The sequence below is a fragment of the Camellia sinensis genome, chromosome 10 (genome assembly GCF_055761805.1).
Source record: "Camellia sinensis isolate YWXY chromosome 10, ASM5576180v1, whole genome shotgun sequence".
In the NCBI taxonomy this organism is placed as follows: Eukaryota; Viridiplantae; Streptophyta; class Magnoliopsida; order Ericales; family Theaceae; genus Camellia; species Camellia sinensis.
Window position 1 is genome coordinate 36,566,398 of NC_138970.1, and position 11,174 is coordinate 36,577,571.

Sequence of the window (11,174 nt, forward strand, 5' to 3'; positions counted from 1 at the left end):
ATTTGACAAAATAATCCTATTTATTTTCAAATTATAACAATAGTAATGAGATCGAGTAATGATTCATTCCCCTTTTCCCCCACCTCTTTGACCCCCCTTTCTCTTATTGGTTATCTTTTTTTTTTTTTCTTTTTTTTTCTGCTCCTCCAATCACCCCTGTCACGTGGCAAAAGGAGTGAGGGTGGGGTCACAAGCATTATTCAATGAGATTATAGCGACCATAGGTACCCTACAGCTCCAGATGACTTTCTCTCTCCACAAATGCTGATTCTCAGTGTTATCACGTGCAGACCTAATTAGGTTAGGGTTAGGGGGCTTTGCGGAGATTCGATTTTGGTTCCAAATCTGGAATCGATTCCATGGGCAACTGCTGCAGATCTCCGGCCGCAGTCGCCAGGGAGGACGTCAAGTCTTCAAACTTCTCCGGCCACGGTGACGCCCGGAAGGATCGCTCCGGCGGAGCCACATCGAAGAAGACGATCACTGTCCTCACTGGCGTTTCAGAGGAGAACATTGAGGAGAAGTACTTGGTCGATAGAGAGCTCGGTCGAGGCGAGTTTGGAGTAACGTACCTCTGCATTGAACGCGACACGAAGGAGTTGTTGGCTTGCAAGTCGATTTCGAAGCGGAAGCTTCGGACCGCCGTGGATGTGGAGGGTGTGAGGAGAGAGGTGGCGATTATGAAGCATTTGCCGAAAGATTCGAGTATTGTGAGCTTCAAGGAGGCTTGTGAGGATGATAATGCGGTTCATTTGGTGATGGAGTTGTGTGAGGGAGGCGAGTTGTTCGATCGGATTGTTGCGCGAGGGCATTATACGGAGCGTGCTGCGGCGGCTGTTACTAGAACGATTGTGGAGGTTGCGCAGCTCTTTCATAGACATGGAGCGATTCACAGAGATTTGAAGCCTGAGAACTTGTTTGCGAGTAAGAAGGAGAAATCGCCTTTGAAAGCGATTGATTTTGGCTTGTCAATCTTCTTTAAGCCAGGTGAGATTTAAACTGTTTTGGGATAAATATTTTAATCTAGCTGTACATTGTATCAATTGTTTCAAAATTTAGATATTAAAGTATGTTCTAATTTTAGTTGGATGTGTCATAATTATAAATTTTGGTCATTTTCTTGATCATTCATGTGAATGGAGAAGTTCTATAAACAAGTGGTTAAGTTTGTTAACAAGTTCTATTTGGTTCATTGGAATGAGAGGGAATGGAATAGAATGGCAATTCGTTAGACTTTCTTCTGGAATGACCGTTACCTTAAAATGATGAAAGATGATTCTGTTTGTAATGCATTTGTCATTATTTTTTTAGTCTAACCAAACATGATAATGAATGTTTTGATGGAATGATCATTCTGCTGAACCAAACATTTCCTAAGAACTTCTGTTTGTGTGGTAAAATTTGCAGAAATCATATAGAAGGAAAATCATAGTGATTTACTCTCTTATGAAGTAATTTTTAGAAACGTGTTATAAATGAGGTCTGATGAGTTTGCTTCGATTTAGTGGAGCTAGTGTTGGTTTGCACTCTCATTAGAGCACATAGAATGCTGTTGTGGTCACCTTCTCAAATTTGTATATTGAGAAGTTTCATAAGCAGAGATGCCTAAAGCACCTAAGCCATGTTTTACTTTGGCTGAGGTGAGTTTGATGCCTCAAAGCGAGCTAATATTGTTATACAGCAAGTATTGAAATCTTTTCTGAAAACATAATTTAAAAGTTCTGCAGTGTAGGAAATTGATTCTTACTTACTATCAATGCTGCAAAAATTGCACAACAATTCAACAATCTGATGTTGATTCTACTGAGATTTTACTGTCTAGAGATTTAGCTATGAGCAGCATGGTTTTTGAGTCAAGAATCTTAAGTAGTCATTTTTCAAATCATTGTCTCTCACTTTTACATACTATATATATATATGGAGGCCATATGCATATGTACGTAACTATCAGATTTCACATGTTCATTGGCATATTGATTATATGTTTCCTTCAAATGTGGCCTTCTTCCTGATTTATGGTTAGTGAGATGTTTGCAAAAGAACATGGGTAATAGAGCCATTTAAATAGGAGGCTAGAAATCCTTGGCATTTTATTATATATCTGTACTATACCTATCAAAGGAAAAAAAAAAGATAAAAGAAGAAGATAAAGAGGCCAGTTATTTTTATTTTTGTATTTGCAGTTATGCTCTTTAGCTCTAATTTGTTCAAACATTTTTAGGTGAAAGGTTCTATGAAATTGTTGGAAGCCCATATTACATGGCACCAGAGGTGCTCAAGCGGAATTTTGGACCAGAAATAGACATATGGAGTGCAGGAGTAGTACTCTACATATTATTTTGTGGGGTTCGTCCATTTTGGGCTGGTAAATATATTCCTACAGACTTCTCTCCATCTGTCTGTGTTTGTGTCTGTCTCTGTTTCTGTGTGTGTGTGTGTGTGAAGGTTTCTTGTGTTGGCACTTGGCATATTTACATTATTATGTTTTTGCTTCATGGGAGCAGACATTTGTATTTTTGTCACCTTAATTCCCTTTTCATGTTTATAGGTGTGACTTAATTCTATCCTCTTCTACCAGTAGAAATTCTTTCCCATCTGTCTAAAGCTAGTTTTCCCATGCAGAATCTGAACAAGGTGTGGCACAGGCTATTCTTCGTGGGATGATATTTTGGAGAGTGCTAAGAGTTTGGTTCAGCAGATGTTGGAGCTTGATCCAAAGCTTCGACTAACTGCAAAACAAGTCCTTGGTATGTTAGCTCTTGTTTTTCCTTTTAGATTGCCTTGCATGAAGGATCTCTATTGTATTGTATCTTGAAAATATTTGCATTTGGTTAAAATTTAATTTCTCTTACTCTATTTTCTTCATTTTTCTTGCTACTTTGCATATTACCTGCAGGGAGGATGCATGGCATCATGGGATAGTCTGCATTTGAATGTTAGCTGCTTCTTTTTTTGTGTGCGATAATCTTCTGGTAGAGGTGTAATGCCCCTTTATGAACAACAATGGCTAATCAACAATTTTACCTAGAGCACGGCTAAGGCATCTTCTAATGAAAATTAGGCTTAATTTGACTCTTATTTCAATGTTTCTTTTGAGTTACTTTGGCTCGGTAGGGGTCATCCATGAATCTTGTTATGTGTGAAATTGTGTTTTTGAGTCTCATATAGGAACTTTGTTATTATGTCTATAACGTTCTACTTGGTCTTAGTAGTGGAGTTGAATTTTACTTGCCAAAAAATAAAAAAATAAAATATGAGGAGTTGTTTTTGAGAATCTATGTCGAGCTTTTGAAACTTTGTTTGATGTATTATCTATGTTACGCGCTCGGTTATGAGTATTGGATGCAGGCAGTGTCCAAGCGTCAGATCTTCTTAAACCAAAATATTTGGATATTGAGATATGCATCCAAAAGTTGGATATGAATGCGGGGACACACATAATCACTAATATATATTGCATATTGTATAATATTCTTAGATAAGATGTAAATTATTAGAAATTATTTTGAATTAAATGAGATTTAAGGAAAAAATGAAATTTATATCACATTCATGTGAGAAGCTAGGAAAGTTTTTTTTACTAGCAAAAGTGAGTGCCTTTTCTTAAAACATTATAAAAAATTAGAGGATCCAAGAGTCAAAATTGGGTATAGGTGTTGGACACATATCCCATACCCTTACCCATGCCATATCAGGTGAACATGGGTACACTACTGAAGTAGAAGAGTCCATGTAATGTGTAATGCAGTCTTACCTCAAAGAGGTAAATTCTATGGAATTTTTGGTGAGATTCGTATATCCCCTGTTTCCTATTCATTTTTCTTTTTCAATAAAACACAATTTTCAGATTATTATTGGTAACAACTCTGATTTCATCCACAAAGCCCTACCTAATCAATCCCCAATCATTTCCATTCCTTCCTCCAAAAGCTTTGGCTATTGGCTTGAAGAAAAAGACCATAAAATACCTACCGACCTTATGCTGATTCTTGAAATTATTTTTTGCAACCACTCACTTGCAAACTAAGCCATAATTACCCTTTTTTTATGTAGAAACCCTAGAGGCCTTCTTTTACCTTTTATAAATCCTAGCAACTTTCCATAGCCAAAGCCCACTGATGTCCACTTGTTGTATAGGCAGTCTTGGTCCAACTTTCCTAAAGTTGTTATACATTGGATTTTTTTTTTTAATTTGTAGAATTTGCCAAATACTAGGAATGTGAGAAAAAAGGTCTAAAACAAACCTAGTTCTCCTTTGTGGTCATTGTCAATGGCTACATTTGCAACGTTCTGTTGATACCAGTGTTAACAGAAAATGCTAATATCTTAGGGAATTACATTTTGGAGCACAAGTTTTGAAAAACATGATATACTTGCATTCCAAAACGGTAAATTTAGTAATGCGATCTCAAAATTTTTTTCCAATATATTTCCTAAAGGTTTCCTTGAGAGGAAAAAAAGTCAGATGTAATGAACTAGAATGCAAACTGAGTGAAATTTTGACAGGACAAACCATAAAAAATGAGTCATAATGCCTATAGAAATGTGTTGCTACATTTCTTTTTTATATTTTATTTTAAAAAGCCTACATTTTGTTAGATGTTTTATTATTGTTAAAAGAAAATTGCCTTAGAAGTACCTTCAATTCTTATAATGTAACTTGTACAAGTCTACTCCTATCGTACCCGCATTTTAGAGCATGTGACATATCACATTCCCATTCCACTTATCGTAAAGGTCCGCATCCCAGGTGACATAGGTTGATACAAACTCAACTACTATGATAGATTCTACTTTACTTTTAGCATTCTGATTTGTCATTTCAAATTTTACATGCATTTTCTACGATTCTATGTAGCATACAAGCACATTATTTAAGAATTTTGAAACAAATCCATGTAGGAGTGTTTGATTTGATTTTCATGAAAATTAACAACAATTTTTTTTTTTGGATTTTAGAATTGTATTATATTGGAACTTGGATTATACCTATAAAGAATTTCATCAAATTTAATCTACCACTATCAGCAACATGTGAAGACTCATAATCTGAGGCAAACACTTTTATGGAGGCTTGTGGACACACAGTCTACGGGCACTCCTGAAAGCGTGTCCAACACTTATTCAATGTGTCATAATATTGGATGCTTTACAAACACTTTGTGGACACTTGAATCTTCTAAACACTCGTATGATGTATCTGTTCGTAGTAACAATATTATGCATTCTTCATAATGCAACTCGTGCACTTCCAATATGCTTTGAAATATTTATAAGATGAATATATCATGTGTATTTCAATGTTTTACAATTGCCTAGCATTATTTAGAATGTAATTATTGTGTGAATGACATCTTGATGTTTAGGTTAAGGAATATATGGCTTTTAATTCTAAGTCGTGTTATGTTGTTATTATTTTTATTATATGTTTGAGATATAATAAATTTATAAAATATAAAATTTAACATGTCCTATGCATATTATGCACTGCTCTTTTCTTTTTTCTTTTTTTTTTTCTTTTTTTTAATTAAATCGTCATGTTGGAGTGTCATGCCTATGCTACTTCATAACAGATCAGGACCCCTCGCAGACGAACACAACCATAAGAATTTTGTTAAATTTAGTCCAACACCATAATTGGTTAAGACCTATCACTAATCACTAATCACTAATCATCAATCAAAGCTCCTCCATTTACCCTTTCATTGTCACCACTCAAAGACAGATCTTGAAACTTTGTACCATCACATCAACACAAAATATTGCTTTTATTATGTTCATATGTGTGTGTGCCCTAGTTTTGGGTTAATTTGAGAATATAGGCATATCAATAAATATTTTTGTTGTCGAATGCAAGATTTTTTCGGGAAATTTCAATGTGGGTGGTGTTTTCTTTATTAGTCTATTTTATTGTTGATATTAATTTCTTTATTGTGGATTTAAAGTGATGGAATAAATGATAAAATGATATTTGTTAATATTTAAATGAATATTAATATGTGGCAGGTATCTCATGTTCAACATACTTATGCATTGGGAAGTAATACATGGCTTTAATATTGCTTTGTGTATAGTATGATATGGAAATGGAAATTTATGCAATAAACTATATAAATGTTAATCTTTCAAAGTAAAAATCTCTTTAGCTCCATATTCTATTATTTGGGTGGTATATGATGCTCTAAAACATAGAAGAGAACTTTGTATTTTGTTGTTTAGTAAATTTATGACTTACAATGTCTTTTAAGTTCTAGCTGAAAACCAAAGAGAATGCCAAAAACATGACATTAAGAGAAAGGGTCTTGGTGTTTGATACACTTGTGAATGTATGTATAGATTATACATGGATATACTGTCCTGTGTTTAGGTATTTAAAACATTAATGCAGCATACCTGCTTTAGTAGATAATGAATATTGTCGATGGACTTGTACCCACAGAATGTGGGTTAATGTTTTTTTATGGAAGGCTATGTATGAGTGTTAAGTACATGTTAAACAATTGAAGTTGCATGTTTGGATATAGTAGTGTCTTGCCTTAATTTAGGTTCCCTTTTCTCACAGGGGATGCTTGGCTTCAAAATGCCAAAAAAGCTCCAAATGCTCTGCTTGGTGATGTTGTCAAGTCAAGATTGAAGCAGTTCTCGATGATGAATAGGTTCAAGAGAAAGGCCCTGAGGGTTAGTTCATTATCAACACCTTTATATTATTTTTTGTGATACTTGTTTCAATAAACATCGTAATGTTACTTCCATATGTTGGTTATTACTGATTTCTTGTCCATTGAAGAAGTTGAAGACATCAAGGAAACGTTCAGAAAGATAGACACTGATAATGACGGTATTGTTTCTATTGAAGAACTAAAAGTTGGTTTCAAAAGCTTGGTTCACAGCTGGCAGAGTCTGAACTACAAATGCTTATTGAAGCTGTAAGTCTTAATGCACTTTGTGCCTGAATATCATTTATCTTTTCAACTTTCATCAATTGTGCAATTACAAAAATCAAGTATGTCCAATAGCTAGTTAATCCATTGTTATCAAATCACAAATTGAATTGTGAATCGAATCATAAGATTCTCTTTATTTAATATAATATAAAAATATATATATATATATATATATATATTTATCAAATATATATATATGAAAATGCGGTGTTGAAAATGAAATAAATATCAATATAACTAAATTGTATTTATGTATATTCATATAAAATCATGTCTACCAATATGTTCAATCTTTTGATAGAGGCGAAAAAGACGTCTTTTTATGCATTATGCAATTGAACTGAATCGTAGTGAACCACATTCAATTTTCAATTCAACATAAAGATTTGTTTTGTTTTTGTTGAAACTAGAATCGAATTGTATGAATTTCATACGAATCACGAGTCTTTACCTTTTGTTATTTGATTTGAAGTTTTATTATCTTTTACATTTTTGTTCCCAATCATATCTTGAACTCATGTTTTCTTTGACTTTATGGATCGTGTTGTAGACTTCCAGTTAAAGATTTGGAAGACATCAAAATAGTTAAAACTAGTTACCATTTAATTCTAACAGGTGCTGGAGTTATCATGAAATTTTCTCTCTTTTAGATTTGAATTATCATGAAATGTTCTCCCTTTTAGATTTGAAAATATCTTCAACAAACAAGGATGTTGACTAACAGGTAGATACTAATGGGAAAGGAACCTTGGACTGTGGAGAGTTTGTTGCTGTTTCCCTGCATCTACAAAGAATGGCTAATGATGAGCATCTCCGAAAGGCTTTCTCCTACTTTGATAAGGATGGTAATGGTTTTTTATCGAGCCAGATGAGCTTCGAGATGCCCTGATGGAAGATGGAGTGGATGATTGTACAAATGTAGCAAATGACATCTTCCATGAGGTTGACATAGACAAGGTGAAAAGGCCCAACATTTTCCATTAAACCATTTTCAACCAACAGTTTTGGATCTTACTTTACTTTTGTGTGTATACTGGATGGGCAAATAGCCAGTAATACGATAAATCAAGACTATAGGTTCTATCGCAGAATTAGAAACTTTGAAGTGGAGATTGCATTTAAGAAGATAAAATCAAATAAGACTTTAGGAGCCGATGATATCCCTATTGAAGTTTGGAAGTGTTTGAGTAAAAAGAGGGTTGCTTGGTTGACTAGGTTATTCAGCAAAATTTTGTTAACTGAGAACATATCAGATGAGTGGGAGAAAAGTATTTTAGTACCAATCTATAAGAATAAAAGAGATGTCAAGAATTGCAACAACGATAGAGGAATCAAGCTAATGTGTCATATAATGAAAGTGTGGGAGAGGGTGATGGAACACAGATTGTGAGATATAACAGAGGTGTCAAAAAAATCAATTTGGGTTTATGCCTGGCAGGTCAACAATGGAAGCGATCTATCTTTTGAGGAGAGTAATAGAAAAGTATAGAGAAAAGAAAAGATACATTCATATGGTGTTAATCGACCTTGAGAAAGCATATGATAGAGTGTCGCGGGATATAATATGATGGGTGTTAGAGAAGAAAGGGGTGACAAAAAGTTACATTGATGTAATGAGGGACATGTATGAAGGGGTAGTGACCACTATTAGATCGTCTACTGGAGAGACAAATGAATTTCTTTTCACTGTAAGGTTACACCAATGATCTACCTTAAGTTCTTATCTTTTTGTTTTAGTTATGGATGAGTTGACGAGAAATATTCAGGATGATATGCCATGGTGTATGCTTTTTGCAAACGATATCGTGTTAGTGGATGAGACTAAAGAAAGAGTTAACACATAGTTGGAGATTTTGAGAAAAGCTCTTGAATCTAGAAGATTTCGGATAAACAGAATTAAGACAGAGTACATGGAGTGTAAATTTAATAACAGTAACAATGAAAGCAGAGGAGAAGTGAAGATTGAGAATTGAGAACTAAGAAATTCTTAAGAGTGAACATTTTCATTATTTAGGGCGATTATCACAACAACGGAAGAGATTGATGTGGATATAGCCCATAGGATTAAAGCGGGATGGTGTAAGTGGAGAAGTGCGTTTGGGGTACTGTGCGATAAATGAATACCCACTAAACTAAAAGGTAAGTTTTATAGAACGGCTATTAAACCAGCGTGTTGTATGGAACGAAGTGTTGGGCAATTAAGAAATAACATGTAGATAAGATGAGTGCGGCTGAGATGAGAATGCTAAGGTGGATATGTGGCAAGACTAGATAAGACAAAATTAGGAATGAGTGTATTCGGAAATGGATAGGAGTAGCACCGATAGAAGATAATCAATTGAGATGGTTTGGTCATGTTGAATGGAGACCGACAAAAGCAGTAGTGAAGAGATGCGATGCTGTAATGGTAGATGAAAGTGTTAGGGGACGAGGTAGCCTAGATTAACGTTAGCTAGCGCTGTAAATAGAGATATGGATCTACTTAATTTGACTAATGAAATGACTTTTGATAGGGCCTCGTGGAGAAGAAAGATTCATGTAGCTGACTCTATTTGATGAAACTTAAGGCTTAGTTTGGTTTGATTTGGTTTATGAAAACTGGGACAAATTGGAGAAAGGCTTCTCAACATTACTCAAGGGGGAGATTCAACAGTCTAAGCGTGAAGCTGATGAAGGATGGTTCTCTAAAATTGGGGGAGTAAAAGCTATGCACGGTTGATTTTCATAGACCCATACAAGAAAGTACTATAATCGTTCCCCCATGTATATTGAACTTGAACCTTCTTTCGTGATTATTTGTGGGACTTTATTGATTAGGTGGGGGCGCTATTGATTGCTGGCTTCCGAGGACCATGGAGGGGGTAAGTACATATAATCTACCTCTTCAAAATGTTAAATGTGTAGAATTCACATGCCTTAAAGCCATGATTACATCTGTGATTCTGTCCTCTAACTGCTTTAACCTTCTGCCTGTATTTCTGGTTGACAATGTGACATTATTGGACTCTCTAGTGTTGTAGCATATTCTTCTTGGAGAAATATGAAGGTCTTGCAGCGGACTTCTATAAATAAATGATAGATGCACTTGACATCCACACACACAAAGACTTGTCGGGAATTTTTTTTTTTTTTTTGCACGGTATACTAGGGAATGATTAGTTTACATTTTGGTTTGGCTTTAAACACCAAGTAGTTGTATGCTTATATACAATGTGGTCATGCTTCAAGGGTTATGTAGGCTACAAATTTGTGCTAGATTGTAAAATTTCATGTGTTCTTTTGTTTTTTATTTTTGTAATGTGTGACTTGTGTTAATTTCTCAATTTCTTGTTGACAATAAGTTGAGGCACAAGCAGAGATGATAGCTGACAATATGGTGAGCAGGACTTGATGTTCTTTCTTTTACAGCTTCCAGCTGAGGCAAAGATTCCAACCCCAGCCCAGGAGTTTGGAGGTGTGTCATGGACCACCTTGGGTCAGCATTCTCACCAGGGAAAAAATGGGATTTTGTGTAACAGGTACACCTACCGAGTGGTGTATCAGTTACTATGTGGGCTCATGTGTGTTCCATATGTTGTTAGAGTAACCGGTATACCAATGTGGTGTATGGTGTACTTGTTTACACAAAATACTTATATCTTAACTGTCAAGTCTTTTGCTAACTGTGGAGCTACAAAAAGAAATCTCTCCTCCTAATGACATCTTATGCTAACACGGACAGACTCTTCCCCTAGGGATGCTCCAATTCAATTGTTATTATTTGTGTCAAATATTACACTATGTTTCGGAACATACGAGAGAATAGAAAAGAATAGAAAAGAAAAGATTACTTAAGTTGTAAGAGAAAAGAAAAGAAAAAAATAAATAAATAATTGTGATATCTCTCCTTGTTTTGATAAGTAAGAAATAAAAGAAAAGAAAAGAAAAGAAATGATATGATTTCTCTCCTTATTTGATTAAATTTTATAAGAGAAAAGAAAAGAAATTATTTTATGTTATATTATCAAAATAATTTTTTTTATATTTTTAATTATTTTATTACTTTTATTTTTATAAGAACAAAATTGGTATTATAAAAATATTGGTTTCTTTTCTCTCTTAATCTCTCCACTTTTGGAAAGATGGATAATGAGGGTTATAAGAGAAATGAGTTTTTCTCTTTATTTCTTTCCATTTCTCCCACTTAAGTTATTCAAATAAATAAGGAAAATACATATTTTTTCATTTCTT

At 34.5% G+C, this 11,174-nt stretch overlaps 1 pseudogene across 1 annotated transcript; it reads left to right on the plus strand.

The window, feature by feature from the left end:
* The first annotated feature begins 227 nt into the window (after positions 1-227).
* LOC114278077 (calcium-dependent protein kinase 13-like) lies at positions 228-10,824 on the plus strand (annotated as a pseudogene). Its single transcript, XR_014341915.1, has 7 exons — positions 228-987; positions 2,222-2,365; positions 2,623-2,747; positions 6,563-6,677; positions 6,759-6,926; positions 7,669-7,901; positions 10,353-10,824. The product of XR_014341915.1 is annotated as a calcium-dependent protein kinase 13-like (transcript).
* Positions 10,825-11,174: the final 350 nt, after the last annotated feature.